Raw genomic sequence first — 13,412 nt, forward strand, 5'->3', positions numbered from 1 at the left:
CATACAACTGCAATGGAAGATTCAAAAACCACTTGTATACCCAATATGGTAGGAACACATGGAAGAGCTCTCTGAGGTTGCAGAGGAAACAGATGTGATAATGACCAGGCATAAAGCATCTTCTATGAACCCCACAAGTCAGTATAAACGACAGCATTCCACTTAACCAGAAAAGAAACCAATAGCTTGATTTTGTGATGGATTAGGCTTAAAAATGTAAATGTTGAAAATACTGAGGCAAACCAGATGCCAATGTGCTCAAGACACGGTGCCTGCACTGAGCGTGGTTCGAAGCCTTATCTTCCCTCTCCCTGCTAATGCGGTTGATGATGCTGCACCCAGCATCTGCATCTTCTTTTGCATGTTGAGATCAGTTCAGTAATAACCTGCATTTTACAAATTGTAACAATAACTGCCTTCTTCCTTGAGTTTGCTCGTAGACCTCTATGTAATTTTGGTTCGTACCATCTATGGACACATTGCACTCATGGTCTTTGTGGGCAAGACATGGAGCATCACAGTTCACATAACAGCATTTCCTTAAGGGATGACTTGTTATCATAACCAGAACTTAAACCAATAACAGATGAAGCTACCAGAGCAAAGCCCCAAGTGCAAACTCTTGTTTCCTCTGACATGAATACCTTTCTCACTGTTTCCTGGACTGAACTTGGGTGCATAACTCCAAAGACACCCTCCCACTCCCATCCCATGGCCTCTTGGAGTTTCTGTTTGCCTGTACTGTTGTTTTTCTCTCAATCTCTGGTAAAATTGTTCTCCAGATTGAAAAAAAAACTAAAGACTCAACAAGACCCTTAGATGGAAACATCTGCAGTCTGTGACAGCCAGTGTCGATTTCTCCTCTTTCCAGATGGTTCCCGTTCATGGTACAGTTGAGCGTCTGTGTAGTGGTGTTTATAAGAGCCAGCCTTGTGAAACTGAGCTGCAGACAACACCTGGTCATCTAGCATGAGAGGAAGGCATTATGAGCACAGGTCAGGGCATCATGTACAGACCTCAGCCAGGACATTTATCATTCCCCTTTTACCAGATGCTCTGGAAAGATGAAGCCATGTGATGGCAGGTCCTGGTAGTGATGACAATGAATTCCGGTGAACAGGCCACTGCCCCTCCAAACTCTGAAGACAGTTTGGCACAGCAAAGATGGTCTGAGGTTGCTAGATAGCTTCAGTGCAGGCTCCAGAAATTTCTGTTAGTTTGATGATATCTTTTCCCAGGGAGATTAATATTATTAGAGATTCATGAGTCTCTGTTTTCTCATCAGAAAAACAGATTCATGCTACTTCCGAATATTTGAGGGTTGAGTAACAAACATAGCTCTTGAAGTGCAGTAGGGGGTGTTGTGTGTAGCAAATTTCCTTTGAGGCAAAACCATCCTTTTCAAAATAAATCTCATCAATACAGGAATGCTGAGAGGCAGGGCTTCTCCACCTTCCTAGCACTGCAATCCTTTAATACAGTTCCTCATGCTGTGGTGACCCCAACCATAAAATTATTTTATTGCCATTTCATTACTATAATTTTGCTACTGTTACAAATCATAATATCAATATCTATATTTTACCATAGTCTTCATTCAACCCCAAATGACTCACAGTGGTTGAGAACTACTGATCTATGGGGAAGTGAAAGACTCCATCCTACAAGAAAGTTTCTTAAGCTCAGGAAGTAAACAACTCAGAGGCTTCAGGAAGTCCTTGAAACTGACCAGATTCACTAGGCTCCTCCCCTTCGAAGCATATATAAACAATAAGGCCTACTGAGAATCACTCTTAGAAATATCAACTCTCAGAGGTCAGCCAAGCTATCTGGAAGAGACAGACCAGTCAACGTGCCCAGAAAGAATTACCTCCAATCCATCAGTTCCCTGGGCTGTGCTGTGCGCTCCAGGTTTCCAGCTTTGTGAGCTGTGACCCATGCTGGGTGGGCTTTGGTGATGCAACTATCTTTAAATCATTTTTGTGCTCATAGGTAGCCCTTCACCCAAACACCTGTAAGTAAACCCAGTTCACTCAATGGTTCAATGAGTTGGGCTTTTGTGCAATTTTTTACTTTGGTCTGTCATCAGTTCCAGATTTGTCTGAGTAAAAGTTTGTTCACATACACACAGAAATAATGTAACAGGACAGGGACTCATTAAGCCTATGCCAATTGTAAAAATTAAGACACGCTGAAAGGCAGAATGCACTGTGCATGGTTGGAACGAGCATAGATTTATGACAATCCTGCAATTTAATCTAGCACCATCTCATGTGATCTGGCATCATCTCATCATTTCCATATGATATTAGGGAAGTACCCTAGTCTATCTATGCCTCAGTCCCCACATAAGTAAAAAAGAGGATCATAATAATAACTATCTCATTAGGCAGTTTCAGCAATTTGGTCAGACAATCCTTGTAAGCCCCTTTGTTCAGTCAAGCACATCATAAACACTCAGCAAATATTGTTTCATTATGTAAATATTGTCAGATACTATAGGGACCCTAATTTATCATCATCACCATACTTAATCTATATAATGTCCAGTCTGACCAGGATATCTGCTTCCATATCTTATAGATAAAAACACTGGGTTTCGTAGGCCTAGGATCATTAGTCATCATCCCACTGCTGATACATGACAAAGTATGAACCATGGCCTTCTGCCTCCAGACTAATTTTAGGTGCTTCTTTGCTCCTTTTTCTCTAATAATGGAAAGTGGGACCAAACTGTCACTCTCCTTTGGCTGTAGCTGTTGCTCCTGCATGGCTGGTCACAGTACCTCAGAGAAAAGTTAGATTCATTTTGGTCCATGGTTTCAGACGGCTGAGCCGGCAGCTGCTTGTCCCTGCTGACGCTGGGTCTGCGGTGATGAAGATCACCATCATAGCAATGGGAACACCTCAGAGACCACTCCTTTCGAGACTGACAGACAGCAGAGCAGGAGGCGGGACCTGGAGACCGGACATAAGCTTTGATGGCACAGTCCCCAGGACTTACTTCCTCCAAACATTTTCCCAAATATCCCAGAAAAGTGCTGCTAACTGAGGCCCAGTTAGTCAACACAAATGGCTGTAGGGCACCTTTCATATTTAAGTCATAAAGTTGGCTAACCTAGTTTAGATCCAGCAAAACAAGTTTGAGATTACTTTAAGAGAAGCTGGGCTGAGGCGATGGCTCAGTGGGTGAAGTACTTGCCACATTAGCATGAAGACCTGAGATTGATCCCTAGCACCCACGTCAACAGCTGATCAGTGAGCACCTGTAATCCCAGTGATGGGGAGACGGAGACAGGAGGATCTCTAGAGCTTGCTGGCCAGTCAATCTAGACAAACTCGTGCACTCCAGGTTTTCTGAGACCCTGTATACAAAAATTAGATGGACAACGACTGGAGAAGGCACCTGCCATCAGCCTCCAGCCTTTACATGCTTCTGCATAGACACATCACACACACACACACACACACACACACACACACACACACATACACACACACGATGGGGGAAATCTCCATGTTGAAGGCTTCTTGTAATCATCAACCATCTATAAAATTGCCTTTATCAAATTAAGTCAGGAACAAGTGTCACACAGCTCTCCCCATTCCATCGGAATGTCCCTGTACTAGCTCCCCATTCCACCGGGGTGCCCCTGTATTAGCTCCCCATTCCACCGGGGTGCCCCTGTATTAGCTCCCCATTCCCTTGGGTAATCCCCTGTATTAGCTCCCATTGTCTTCCTTAGAACCAGCACTCCTGGCTCTTATTTTGTGTTTCTCACCCACTTAATCCTTCACACTAATCCTAGATATTGTAAAAATTAGATTTCACTGACTAGTGCCTTTGCTTAAGAATCCTCATTGGTTGGGGCTCGAGAGATAGCTTAGGGGTTAAGAGCACTGACTGCTCTTCCAGTGGACCTGGGTTCAATTCCCAACACCTACATAACAGCTCTCAACTGCCTATAATTCAAACTCCAGGAAATTCAATGCCTCTTCTGCTCCATGGGATCCTGCATGCATGAGGGCACACAAGCTCACACAACCACACAGATATACACATAAAACTAAAAGATTAAATAAGTGATTAAGAACATGAGAACAATCTAAGAAGGAATATTCTTTGGGTATATCTGCTTTAAAACCAACCCTGCCACTTTAGATAGCCCTATCAATCCCAAAGCCCAGTCCTTGCCTAACTCTATGTTACTCTCCCCCATGGCAGTCACAATGAACATGCAAAATCTTACACGCTTTCCCCTGACTAAAATACCTTCCCGCTCCGCCCTGCCCACACCACCACTTCCCATTACCGCTCAAATCAGCTCAAACAAAAACTTATTTACGTGACATTTACTTAGGACTTCATTACACGTGTAGGTGATGTACCAGGAACTAGGCTGGAGTGAGTCTGAGATAGCCCTGTGAAAATAAATCTTAGATTTAAAGAGAGAAGGGTCGTGATAATTCAAGGAGAAGGCAGAAGAAGAGTAGTCTTGGGAAAGTGTTGAGGCCATACCCTCCGAGTACAGAGAAATTGTTTGAATTCATATTCCCTTTATATTCCCCCTTCAGGTTGTTAGGGTTTGAAGTGTCTGTTAGATGTTCACCTCCCTGCCCAGGTCAGACTTCATCACAAATGTCTGTTGAAATCCCTTGAACTATAGAGCATCAAACTTAATAGGCAGAATAGCTTTGGGGGGTGACCTAGTTTTCTCCTGATTTAATAAACAAAAGCACATGATAGTCAGTTAACATATATTTTAGGTAAATAGAGGATAAATTTTAGTACACGGCCAATACTTAAAACCTGTATTTTAACTGGCAAGTCTAATTTTCTTTTCTTCTCTTAATCTGACAACCATATATAGGGTCATCAATTAACACTGGCAAAATAAGTATTAATTTAATATAATTAATGTGACCTTTTCTTAAATAAATATGTATGTGTACACACACACACACACACACACACACACACATTTAAGCAAAATGAAGTAGGTAATCAGAAGTAGAAAACTGGGGGCAAGTAAAATCTACAATTGATGCAATTAAATTTTAGATTTTTTCCATGGGCTTTGTTGGACAGCACAAGTAACCATAAATGGCATAGATCTCTGAATGTAAAGGACCGCTCCTTGGTAAGAAAAGCGTATTCTTTAGCATAAAAAAGAACAGAGGTGTGCCAGAATAGAGAGCTAGTGAGCAAGCCCACTTCCGGTTCACAGCAGTAGGTGTCTGAACGTCAGCACGGAGCGGATCCGTACAGTATGCACAGAACTAGTCTTTAAGTGATACTCATTTCAATACAGCCAAAGATTCTGGGGGCAGGGAGACAGCTAACTAAGTAAAGTTCTTGCCAAGGACCAAGAGGATTTGTATTCAGTCCCCAGAATTCATGTCAAAAAGTCAACAGGATGGCACATGCTTGTAATCCCAGATCCAGGGAGGCAGAGACAGAAGATTCAGCGCCTCACTGCATAGCAAGCCCAGCCAATCATGAGCTCCAGGCCAATGAGAGCCCTGCCTCACAAAAACTGAAGTGGCCATCACTCAAGAAATGACACTTGTGCTTGACCTCTGGCCTCCATACAGGTACACACACACACATACACACACACACACATACACACACACATACACGCACGCACGCACGCACACATACACTTCTTTGGATTGGGAAAGTAGCCAGGTTTGATATGGAGACATACTCCACATTGCCCTGATGGTGGCCATTCAGGGGATTTTGACATGATCACGAGATTTCCTCCAGATCCAAGACACCTCCACTCACAGATCTGCAGGGTTGCTGTTCTTTCTGGATGAAATGTCCTCTGACCATTCCGGTGTTAGTTTTTGTTGCTGTGGTGACGATACCTGGAATAAACTACTCAAGGAAGGGAGATTGAGGTTGGCCTTTGACTTGAAAGACATCAATCAGTGCATGACTTCTGGACTAATTGTTCTTAGGGAGAACAGGATGGTGGCAGATGTATCTAATAAATGAGAGCTATTAACTCCATAGCAGACAGAAAAAAGTCAGAGGAAGGAGGAGAGATAGGGACAGGAAAGAAGAGAGAGAGAAGAGCAGACAGGGACAAGATACACTGAAGGACCCCTCCCACTGACCTACTTCTCCAGCTAGGCTTCTTAGGTATGACCCAGGAAGCACATACTTAATGCACAAAATAATCCCACACCAGTTTGAAATTATTATTGATAAAAGGGTTATTTATTTGAGGGGGAAAATTTACAGAATGCCATCTACACGACCAGGAAAGGAGTCTAGTCACCAGAACCGGAGTCCGAAGCAAGAGAGTGAGAGGAGGGCTGCCGCTGCTTATTAAAGCAAAAGAGACCACGCCCCAGTGGGCTGGTATCTCAAAGGCTATTAGCTGAAGGAGCAGAAGGAGCTCCCGCAGCATATAACTTCATGGATATGACATGTGCAAGAGCGGAGCTAGAGTGATCTGGTCAGATTATGATCATAACAGCATTTCATCTCTACTATATTTACTAGGCCATAAAGTTCTTTGTGCATCTTAGATTACAGTACCCTTGCCTAAGAGAACTCTGGCAGCCAAATCTCCCAAAGGCAGCCAAGACATCTTCCACTCCACACTTGTCCATGTTTGGATCCTAAGAAAATGCAATACGGAACAGCTTTGCTTTGAAGAAGTAGGGAGCAGGACAAGGATGGGGTATACTATAACCATGGAAGGTTGGTCCCGAGAGGTAGATTGAATACATCCTTGGGATAAGAATGCAGAGGACAGAGAAGCCCGGAGAGGAAAGCATTCATGTCCCAAGTTTTCTCAAAGATTGTTCTGAAGTGCTTCTCTCATCTTCTGCATATCCTCTGACGGCCCTGAAACACACCTGGCCCCCAACAAGCACTTCCACAGAAGGATTTACCAAATGCATACTGTTTGGCATTTTCTCCTTTTCTTTAACTGCTTTCACTAAACTGTCAGCAATTCCCAAATGTTTGAAGTCAGCAGTGATGGGGATTTTCATTTATGCTTCTCTCAGCACACAAGAAGCCAAAGAAGCCAATCTCTTTCCAAGCCAAAAAACTTGGTTAGCAAATGTTAAGAAACCTCAGAAACTTCAATTTCCCTCATCCATTTTATTACTAACACCTGCCCTCACACACATATACACACATAACTACACACATACGCACATGCCCCCCACACACACACACATAGAGAGAGAGAGAGAGAGAGAGAGAGAGAGAGAAATAGAGAGAGAGATTTTAATTTGTTTTTCAGAAAGAAGAATTTGCAATCTACTGTGTTAGTATTTTCAGAATTTCTGTGTCCACATCTGACAAACATTTGGCAGCAATGCGATGTCTTTGACTGCACAGAGAGGAAACAGTACTATAGTTATGGAGGCTGAGAACATGGATGGAATCCCTTACCAGTATCCAGTAACCCTGAAGGGTAATTAAGAATCTTTGGAGACAAATCTAATAGTTTCTAAATTAATGAGTTTCAGAATACTTTGAAGTATCTAAACTTACATAAGTTTATAGATTATACAGCTAATAGATTAATAAAAGATGGATGATACTAGATGATAGATAGATAGATAGATAGATAGATAGATAGATAGATAGATAGATGATAGATAGAGTCTTAGAGTTTTTATTGCTGTGAACAGACACCATGACCACAGCAACTCTTATAAAGAAAATATGTAATTGAGGAGGCTCTCCTACAGTTTCAGAGGTTCAGTCAATTATCATGGTCATGAGCATGGTGGCATGCAGGCAGATATGCTGGAGCTGAGATAGGGAGCATGGTGGCATACAAGCAGATGTGGTGTTGGAGCTGAGACTGCTACATCATGCAGGTAACAGGAAATCAATTGACACAATGGGTGGTATCCTGAGTGTATGAAACCTCAAAACCTGCCCCCAAAGTGATATACTTCTTCCAGACGATGTGACCCACATTAAAGGTGTGCCATTCAGTCTCAAGGTCTGGATTAAAGACCAGCTTCCTCCAACAACATACCTCCTAATAGTACCACTCCCTAGAAGCTTATGGGGGCCAAATACATTCAAACCATCACAGATATGTGTGTGTGTGTATGTGTGTGTGTGTGTGTGTGTGTAGAGATAGATCTATCTATCTATATCTATATATATAGAGCTATATATAACTTAGCTCTGTTAAGTGATCTATTGAAAATCTAATTATAATACAGCCAACTCCACAACATTTTAAATTAATGTGCTTACATGTTCCAAGTGTTACACAATATGGTTTTAAATCAACAGTGCATACACTTTAACACACAATAAAAATAATCAAATCATTTGTAATGATTTTCTATAAATTCATTTCCCAAAGTCCTTTGCCCAGAATCTTGATAATTTTAGAGAATTTCCAAATGTTTTGCATTTTAAAGGATGTCTTTGAGCTTATATCACAATGAATGTGTCCTTAAAAGTAAACTTGTTGCAATGTAATTTGTATCTAAAACATGTGCATCTCATAATGGAGTACATTCTTCTGTCTTCCAAAAAAATCAGGATACTGATGACTTCCAACTGATAACCGTCAACATTTGTGGCAAGATTATAGTGCTCTCAATGACTGCATCATCAGAACAGAACATTGTCCCTGCCAATCAGTAGCTAAAGAGAAGTCAAAGATCCAATGATCAAGAGGACCAAAAGGCTGGTCCAAAGCCCAGTAGAGAGTGGACAACATTGCTCCAATCTGGTGCCATGCCAGGCATTTCACTGTATGAAAAATGTATGCTTGTCATCATTGAAATCTGGACAACATCTGCCGCAGCTGGTTGATGGATGCACATGGACTGTTTCCTCTTTCCATGCAGAAGGCACCTGGAATACAACCTTAAGTGGTGCCCTGAGCAGGGCTGTATGGTACATGAAGCAGTTGTTCACTTAGTGGCAGCTGAAGTATGAGGTGGGAAAAGGGGTGTGTCAAGAAAACTCACAGATCAGACTCACCACCAGCAAAAGGTGATTTAATGACATAGGAGTCAAGACTCCTAGCTTTGATTATGTGTGACATAAGTGCATGGTTGTATCAACAGAAGCCAAAATTGAGTCAGAAAAATTATCAGCATATACTTCAAAGCTAGCAGAACTAAAGATTATGCATGTGGAAAAAACTTCACAGAGAAGTTTAGAATATCTCCTTAGACCTGATTGAAAGTTCTCTGACTGTAGTATATCCAAAATAGATGTATGTGCATACATATCTTGAATATGTATACATAATATATATATATAAAAAACATGCACACGTGTGTGTGTGTGTGTGTGTGTGTGTGTGTGTGTAAGGACATAACATTAGTAAGATACGTCTGCTTTTATGGAAAAGAAAGAGGACACAAAACAACACACTGAAGAATATATTCAAGACAATTGACATAAAACTACAGCAAGATCAGGGACACTGAGGAATTTGATGTTGTTACATAGAAGATCACAGAGGGATCTTTGACAATGAGTTTTGAGCAAATGATTAACAAGAGAGAGAGAGGGAGGGAGAGAGAGAGAGAGAGAAAGAGAGAGAGAGAAACAGAGCCATACCATATACCTGCAATGTATTTACACGGGCCCAAGGTTCTCTGTGTGTCACAAAAGAGGAAGCCAGGTGCTTCTGGCAGCTGAGCAAGTGGAAAGCAGGATATAAGAGACAATGATGTCAGAGGCTAGTGCGCCTGCAGGCTCTGTTCTCACTGTTGTGAGAGAAGAATCATTCTGGCTTCTGTGGAGGAGTCTGCAGAGAGAAAAAGGGTGGTACAGAGGCTGCTTCATTGCCAGACAGTTAGAACAGCAACTTAGATAAGAGATTGTGTTTAGAGGAGAACAGAGAGTCCTGCACATATACAGCAGAGTTGAGAGAATTTGGAAATGGCTTGATATGAAGATGAGAAGGAGTGGAGTCAAGGATGACTGAACGTGTCATGCCTTCCTCAGAAGAACGGGAAGGCCATGTAGTGTTGGGAAAGCTTCAGAAGGAAGGGGAAACAAGAGTTTAGTTTAGAGGCTTGATTTAGGGTTGGTTTATCAGTTTATCAGATCTAAGAGGAAATGTCAGGTAAGCACATGTGTATCAGTCTGGAATTCAGAAGCAACATGAAAGTTGAAGATGAACATGTCCTCACCGGGAGAATCCACTGAACCAGTAAGAACACTGAAGGAGAGTGGAGACGTAGACACCAATGGAGTCATAGAGGATGATGATCAGCCACAGGCGGGGCCACTGGAAGACCCCAAACAGCCTGTTCCAGGCTCAAATTAAGGGGTATTTTAAGAAGGTAGTAGCGAGTACCTGTATCGTATTTGCCAATGAGGACTGAGAACTGACCACATTTGGTGACATAGAAGGCAACAGTAACCTTAACAAAAGCAGTTTTGATATGGCCCAATGGACAGGAGCCAATTAGACCAGATTAGCCAGGGGAGTACGGTGGTGTCTAAAGATGGGGAGATATCATGTATGGTTTAGGTCAATGGAAACAAGCCAATAGAGAGAACAAATTATCACTCAGAAGAGCTGGAGCAGTTCAGGTACAACATTTGCATGAAGAGAGTGAAAACTTTAGGCACAGATGCGAATAAAAGAATAGGTGTGAGGGTAGGAATACATGGAGGAAATGTCTTTTTAGGTTTCCTGTTAACCCAGTGAATTTAAAAGTGAAGTGACCAGTTGAGTGTAACGAGAAAGAAAGAGATTTTGTGTATTAGTAGAGGAAGACAGAGGATTGATGAAAGGAATATGGCAGGATTTATTGGGTAACTCCAGAGAATGTCCTAGTTGGAATGTATAGTCCAGGGTTTAAGAAGCCACCAAAGAGTTTCAGGTGGAATAACACCAGGAAGTTGGATTTAATCTGCATTATGGAGATTGAGGGTATTTAAGATGAATGGAATCCTTATCACCATAACTATAATCATGGTCATTATAAATTGTTCTTTTTCTGTGATGCACTTGACCCCAGGCTTAGCATTTTAAAGAGAAATTATTTGCTGTTGTGGGACAATGGTCTTGTACCCTGTCATTTGTACTGTTTTAATAAAATACTAATTTGTCATTAGCCAGGCAGGAAGTATAGGCAGGGCAATGAGAATAGGAGAATTCTGGGAAGAAGAAAAGGTCAGTCTGCAGTTGTCACTCAGACCAAGAGGAAGCAAGATGAGAATGCCTCACTGATAAAAGGTACCGAGCCTCATGGCTAACACAGATAAAAACTTATGGTTAAAGTAAATTGTAAGAGTTAATAAGAAGTCTGAGCTAATAGGCCAACTAGCTTATAATTAATGTAGACCTCTGTGTGTTTCTTTGGGGCTGAACAACTACGAGATTGGGCAGGACAAAAAAAAACCTCTGTCAACAAATGGACAACTATATCCACATAAAACCTGAGAGAACTTGGAAAGGAATTCTAGACACAAAAGAACAATGTTAAGCATGGCTTCTTGGTAGCAGCATTTTCTCAGGTGGGCTCTCTTTGCTAGAGACAAGTGCGTCTCATTTTAAGAGAGGATTCCTGACTCAGCTTTAGCTGAAAAAACTTTGCAGTCCCTTTAAGAGGCCCTGCAATAAAACACTTAAATGGTGTTCACGAATATCCAAGAACATGCTTCTTGGTGGTGGCAGGGACCTTGAAACTCCATAGAGTTGGGGCAATAAACATGGCTCTAGCAAGTGCCTCTGCCAAGAGGCTAGACTTTCAGAAGGCTAAGGAATGGGGTAGCTCCAGCCATCAAAACCACAACTTTAAGCATAACTATATCACTTAGCAAATTGAAGACTTATGTGGTCAGGAAAAAAAAGACATATGCAGTAAAGACAGATTCAGATGAAGAAAACCTCTAAACGGTTTACAGTGTGTTTGAAAATATATGTTCGCTTGTGAGAGAAAAGAAAAAGGATAAAGTCCTTAAGAAAGAAAGAGAGTAGTTGGGTGTGGTGGCACACACCTTTAATCCCAATACTTGGGAGGCAAAGGCAGGTGGATCTCTGTGAGATCAAGGACAGCCTGGTCTACAGAGTGAGTTCCAAGACAGTCAAAGATACACAGAGAAACCCTGTCTCAAAAAAACCAAAAAGTAAAAATAAAAATAAAAGAAATAGAATTTAAAATAAAGCATTGTAAAGATGAAAAATACACAGAGAATCTGTATACTGTATGTTATTGTGTTGTCTTTGAATTTTTTGATGGCTGAGGAAGAAACAACAGCTGCTAAAAGACATTTGATTACAAGTGCTGCTAGATTAATAGAACATGTATATTTCAAAAAGGTTTGACTTAAAATTTAAGTCAAAAGGTATGTTACTTTGGAGAAGTTTTACTTTTGTTTCCACAGGAAATGAGAGGCTGCGTGTTTATTCTGGGTTAATAAAAACCAGGTATGATTGGGGAAGACCCCCCAGAAGAACCTCCGATAGGAGCAGATGGTCCAGATGATCCAACATTTCAGAGGACCTCTGTTGGAGTTTCCTCTGAATTCTACATCCAGAACAGTTTCAAGACTGCTGGCTGAGATGATCAAGCCTCAGAGAATACTCCAGTCAGGACTTGATAATAATTCTAAATTTTATTTAGGTGTCCATAAGATTATCAATGCCCCCAATCAGCAGGAAGTAGCCTGGAAAGCTACTCCCACATTCCCAAAAATGGAATATGAATATTTATCTTTGTTTAGAGTGATGGTTACAAGTTGTTATGAATAATGGTCTGAAAAAAAGATAAAAAAAAGGTGGGGGGATTAGATTCAGAGTTCTTGCTTTGGAAAAAATGAGGGGAAGTGCTGTGGGACAATGGCCCACACTTGTACACTGTCACTTGAATTATTTTAGTAAACTGCTGATTGACCAGTAGCCTGGCAGGAAATATAGGTAGGATGACATGTCAGGAAGTAGAAGTGGGGCAATGAGAACAGGAGAACTATAGAAAAAGGAAAGAGTCAGTCTACAGTTGTCACCCAGACCAAGAGGAAGCCAGATGAAAATGCCTCACTGATAAAAGGTACCAAGCCTCATGGCTAACACAAACAAGAATTATGGGTTAAAGTAAGATATAAGAGCCTTTTTATAAAATATAAAAAGCTTGGGCTAATAGGCCAACCACTTTATAATTAATGTAGACCTCTGTGTGTTTCTTTGAGACTAAATGACTGAAGGACAGGGCAGGACAGAAACTACTGCCAACATTTGCAATCTTTTTAACAGGTTCTCATTAACATTATCATTATTTATTTTATGTGAGTGAGTGTTTTGCATGCATGTTTATAGGGCCTTGAATCCCCTGGATCTGGAATTAGAGACAGGTATGATATATAGGTACTGGGAATCAAACTTTGGTCCTCTGGCAGAGCAGCCAGTGCTCTTAACCACTGGACCATTTCTCTTCCC

The sequence above is a fragment of the Myodes glareolus genome, chromosome 20 (genome assembly GCF_982192425.1).
Source record: "Myodes glareolus chromosome 20, mMyoGla1.1, whole genome shotgun sequence".
Classification (NCBI taxonomy): domain Eukaryota; kingdom Metazoa; phylum Chordata; class Mammalia; order Rodentia; family Cricetidae; genus Myodes; species Myodes glareolus.